Source organism: Hyperoodon ampullatus (genome assembly GCF_949752795.1).
Source record: "Hyperoodon ampullatus genome assembly, chromosome: 12".
NCBI classification, from domain to species: domain Eukaryota; kingdom Metazoa; phylum Chordata; class Mammalia; order Artiodactyla; family Ziphiidae; genus Hyperoodon; species Hyperoodon ampullatus.
The window spans coordinates 3,335,456-3,340,661 of record NC_136925.1 but is presented as its reverse complement, the minus strand read 5'-3'; the positions used below and the strand labels follow the sequence as shown (position 1 = coordinate 3,340,661).

Here is a 5,206-nt window from a genome sequence, read left to right as displayed (position 1 = left end):
TGTGCCACCTGAGAAGCGACACCTGGGCACAGCATACTGGGACCCTAGGGCCTGGGAAGATTTCCACAGGTCCATGTGCTTTCCCTTGCACACATCTTCCGGGAGTCAAACCCACAATGTATTACTGGTAGGAGACTTCTGTTCATTCTCCTCAAGAAATATATGCAAAAGCTGGCAGTCTCTTCTCTCCCTCACATTTTAAGAGTAATTCACACTAAGGTGGTGAGGGCTGGATATGGTCACCATGGGCTGACACCTTTCTAGAAATGATAACTGTTGGCAAGACCCCAGCAAGGTTTCAATGAAGCAGCCCCTTATTGGCAGGAACTTCAGGCAGCCTGGATGTGGCCTCGGACTCTGTCAGCTGGTCCTGTTGGCAAAGCTCCCATTGGCAGCAGCTTTCAGCCGACTAGCTCACAGCCAAGTCCTCTCGGTGGTAGAGGGCGACAATGCTGAGAGTCACCACAATTCCCTCAGAAAAGTTCCTCCAAGTCCTCTAAAGTCATATTGGCAAAGAAAGCCTATGCTAGCCTACTCTCCTGTCCTCCTGCTCAGTTCCCTTTCATTCGTAAAACTGTCCAGTTTTTGAGCTGGAAAAAAGAGAAGTCTCTAAGCTCAACTCCTTATTTAGTAGCTGTGAGACATGGGCCTCAGAGAAGTGTCCTGATTGCTCAGTGTTATGTAAGGAATCAGGGCTCAACCAAGACTGGGAGCCTTTTACCTGCCCCTCCCTTCGCAACTCCAACCAAGTCCAAGGCCATTTCTACCAGCTGCACTGCCTCAAAACGCTCTGAATGTGAGCCCTGCCACATCAGTTAGGGTTCTTTGCAGTAAGCAAAGGAAAATGACTTTGACTAAGTCAAACAAGGGAGAAGACATATCTTGGAGATATAATGGATTGCTAGAGAATTAAACGAAGATTTGAAAAATCAGGCCTTAGGAAAGACAAAACTTGAGAAGCTACAGGGACTTCAGCCTCAGAAATGTGAGGCCCAAACCTCTGGGTGCTGCCTTTGGACCCCGTGGGCGCCCTCTTGAGAGTGGAAGTGTCCAGAGAGCATCTGATTAGCTGATCTCAGCTCCTGTACCCACCTCTACATGTGTGTTTGTATCTGAGAGAAAGAGAATTTGTATTTTTATTTTGTGAGGGTGAGGAGGGTGATTTACTGTGGTTGACAACCCCAGCAGAACCACATGACGTGAGGGAGGATCAGTTTGCCCAGAAGAGGGATGGAGGGAGGTAGTGTCTGCTGGTACCCGAAGATGAGGAAGGAACTCTGGAGGGAACCAAACCATGAGCCGTGTCCTACTGATACTTATGCAGATGCGGTTAGAGGGGATGCTGGCCCAGATGCTTCCTAGCTGCAGTGGCCCTCTCTTCTGTTTCTTCCTTTGCCTTTCTTCCACTTCCTTCTCCCCTCTGCTCCACCTTACGCCTCCTCTCAGGCTCTGTCAACAAGAGCAAGGTGCCCCCTCACCTTCCTGCATTACCAGTTTACTGCATCTGGTAGAAGGTGGGTGAAAATGAGAGTCGGGAGTGTGTGCTGGGCAAGTATAGATTATACTTTTAAAAGTCGAAAGCACAGTGATGGGATGACCTCAGTAGATTCCTGCGTTGTCAAGTGCTTGCATGACCTCCCTCTTCCCCTGCTTCTCTCTCCAGGCTCTGCAGAATAGCAGATGGAGAGTCAGACCCAAGTACTGTCTTGTCACTCTGTTGCCACTCGAGTTGAGAAGCAATTTTGATTTGAAAACATATGGCAAACAGGGACATTACTTAGGTAATGAGAGAACAGTGTGTCCCCAGTTTACCAGTGGGTCAGGTTATTCTCTGATGATTGGGATGGGTTCCTTGGTGACTGAGCTTAGTGACCCTGAAGAAGCTGAAAACACAAGTGTATCTTCAGCTTGGTGTGCAATACAACTGTAAACCTGGATTTCTATTCACTTGATGACATGAGTAACTCTATTCATCTATGGCTTTCAAAAGCACAAACTAGGGTAATGTTTTGGCCTTTGTTAATGAATTGTTAAATAATCACTATTATTGTTTAACTAAAATTTAAACTCTTAGCAAAATAGTGTATTCATGCACTATTTACAATAGCCAGGTCATGGAAGCAACCTAGATGCCCATTGACAGACACATGAATAAAGAAGATGTGTTACATATATACAATGGAATATTAGCCATAAAAAGGAATGAAATGGGGTCATTTGTAGAGATGTGGATGGACCTAGAGACTGTCATACAGAGTGAAGTAAGTCAGAAAGAGAAAAATGAATATCGTATATTAACGCATATATGTGGAATCTAGAAAAATGGTACAGATGAACCAGTTTGCAAGGCAGAAATAGAGACACAGATGTAGAGAACAAATGTATGGACACCAAAGGGGGAAAGCGGTAGGGGGTTGGTGGTGGGATGAACTGGGAGATTGAGATTGACAGATATACACTCATATGTATAAAATAGATAACTAGTAAGAACGTGAAATAAAATTCAAAAAATAGTATATTCAGTAACTCTAAGATAATGTTTTAACGCTTAATTCTTTGTCTTAACAAGATTTAGAAAATCTAATAATAAAATTCTTTAACAATGTTTTTTGGGAATTTCCGCCGCGTTTATGGTTGCATGGTACGTGGGTGCTGCTGTTCACAGACTGGAATGTAACAGGCACCAGAGGATTCCTGCTCTGTCCCCTGGTCCTGGAACTTGTGACCAAGGTTGGATGTCCCCATATCCTTGTTTAATGGAGAGAACTGAACCAAGCTTCGTTGCTGCTAACCCCAAAAGCATTTGATTTGTCTGTGAGAAGCTGAAAATCATCTTTTAGAAAGTTGCGTTTCGATTCTCTGCCCCCTACCCACAAATCCCTTAATTATGCTGTAGAAGTTGGGACTTTTTGAACATCTCTCTCACAATCTGGTGCTGACTTAACTGCATAATGACTTTCTATTTCACTGGTATTCAAAGCTTTCCTAAACTTTGGAAGAGCAACCCATAACTTGGGCTCGGCCCAGGTCACTCTTCTCTCTCTCTCTTTCTCAAAGACTGTTATGGCATCAGGAACCAAGAGAAGTGGTTTTCTCTTAAAACAGTGTCTCCACAAAATACCAAAGCAATGAATCTGCTGACTGCCAAAGCCAGATATGTCAGGAAAAAAGATGAGGGCAGTAATAAGCAAGTCTCTGCTGATTCTGCTCACATGTTTGCAGCTGGAGCAGCTAAGAAGAGATAACAGATGAATCCTCTGAGTAAAGAGCACATCTTGCCACCTGTGAAGAACATTATTCAACTCCCAACAAAACCTTTGAATTCAGAAGAGTGGGATAAACTTGAAGATTTCAAAGAAAAGGCTAACTTTGAAAATTGGATCATTTCACAGATGGTTAAATGCCATATTTCTGTAGATGTGGCCAAATCTGTGCTGGCCTAGGTAGCTGCAAAAAACAACGGCATTGTAGGCTATGATTTGCTGGTCAAGTATTTGTATCTCTGTGTTTTTCATAAGCAGACATCAGAAATTATTGATGTCCATGAAATCATGAAAGCCAGATACAAGCATTTAGAATCTGGAGCGCACACTCTTCTCATCAGGGATTAATCCATACAGACAGATGGAGAGAGGCCTTGCTGCTGTTAGAGGACATCAAACAAGTCATGATTCCTTAAAAAAAGAACTATAGTGACTGTATCCAGGGAGCCTTCTTTCGTCAAGATGTAAATATAGCTTGGAATTTGTATCAAGAGTTGTTAGGTCATGATATTTTTCCTATGTTGGAAACATTAAAAGCCTTCTTTGATTTTGGAAAAGACATGAAAGATGATCGCATTCAAACAAACGACATGACGTTCTTTTGTATCTAAGAAATAATCAGCTATATCCTGGGGAGTCATTTGCACACAGTATAAAAGCATGGTTTGAAAGTGTTCCTGGAGTACAATGGAAAGGACAGTTCACCTCAGTCCAGCAAAGTCGTCAGTGTTTGGGCTGTGGAAAAACTGTAGAGCCTATTCACCTGAGCTCAGAAGAGTATGAATTTCTCAAGGAAAAAATCATGAGGGATGTGATAGATGGAGGTGACCAATACCAAAAGGCAGCACCTCAGGAACTTGAGATTTCAGAACTGTGTAAAATACTGTCCTCCTTTTGATATTGTCATTGATGAGCTCAGTGTTGCCAAAATGTTTCCTAAAGCTTGTGAATCTCAAGTTCTCTTGGATGTGGTCTCTCAACTAGCCAAGCAGAATCTTCAAGTGCTGGTCCTGGGCTGGAAGCATATGTTAATGCAGAATTCCTGGTGGAGGAAGGATGATATGGAAAATGTGAAAAAGCAAGCCAGCTTTTTTTTTTTGCGCTGACAACATCTCAGAGGATGCCGTTCCTTCTGTATGCCACACTGCACTCAGGGAACCACTACAAGTTTATCACAAAAGATCTGATGCGGGACCACAAGGCCTATGTTCCTGATGCTAAGACCAAACACCCGCTCTTTAAGTGGCAGCAAGGACATCAGCTGACAATTGTTTGTAGGCATCTGGGATCAAAAATAACTTTTCAACGTATTCTCATCTTTGACACAATCGTGCAAACAACTGGAGACTTGTGGTACATACCTTACGATGACGACCTGGTGGAAACATATTCCTATGAAGTTCCACCCAAATGGCTTTGCCTTCACCAGAAGACATAGACTCTTACCCCCATGCTAAACTTGTGTTTGGGTGTCCTCCTGGTTGGCATCAGAGCTCTTAAGTTGATGCTTGTTTAGAGTATTGCTTCTATCCTGTTTGTCCTGTTTGGTCCAGTTGGTTTGTATATCAATAAATTGATTTTTAATAAAAAAATTTTTGTGGAGAGGACTTCCCTGGTGGCACAGTGGCTAAGAATCTGCCTGCCAATGCAGGGGACACAGATTCAAGCCCTGGTCTGGGAAGGTCCCACATGCCGCGGAGCAACTAAGCCCATGCACCACAACTACTGAGCCTGCGCTCTAGAGCCTGTGTGCCACAACTACTGAAGCCCACATGCCTAGAGCCCGTGCTCCACAACAAGAGAAGCCACTGCAAAGAGAAGACTGCGCACCGAAATGAAGAGTAGCCCCCGCTCGCTGCAACTAGAGAAAGCCCGCGCACAGCAACGAAGACACAACGCAACAAAAAATAAATAAATAAAATTAAGAAAATATATATCTAAAA

At 43.5% G+C, this 5,206-nt stretch overlaps 1 pseudogene across 1 annotated transcript; it reads left to right on the top strand.

The window, feature by feature from the left end:
* Positions 1–2,951: 2,951 nt before the first annotated feature.
* LOC307061101 (mitochondrial ribonuclease P catalytic subunit-like) lies at positions 2,952–4,701 on the top strand (annotated as a pseudogene). Its single transcript has one exon. The product of its transcript is annotated as a mitochondrial ribonuclease P catalytic subunit-like (transcript).
* Positions 4,702–5,206: the final 505 nt, after the last annotated feature.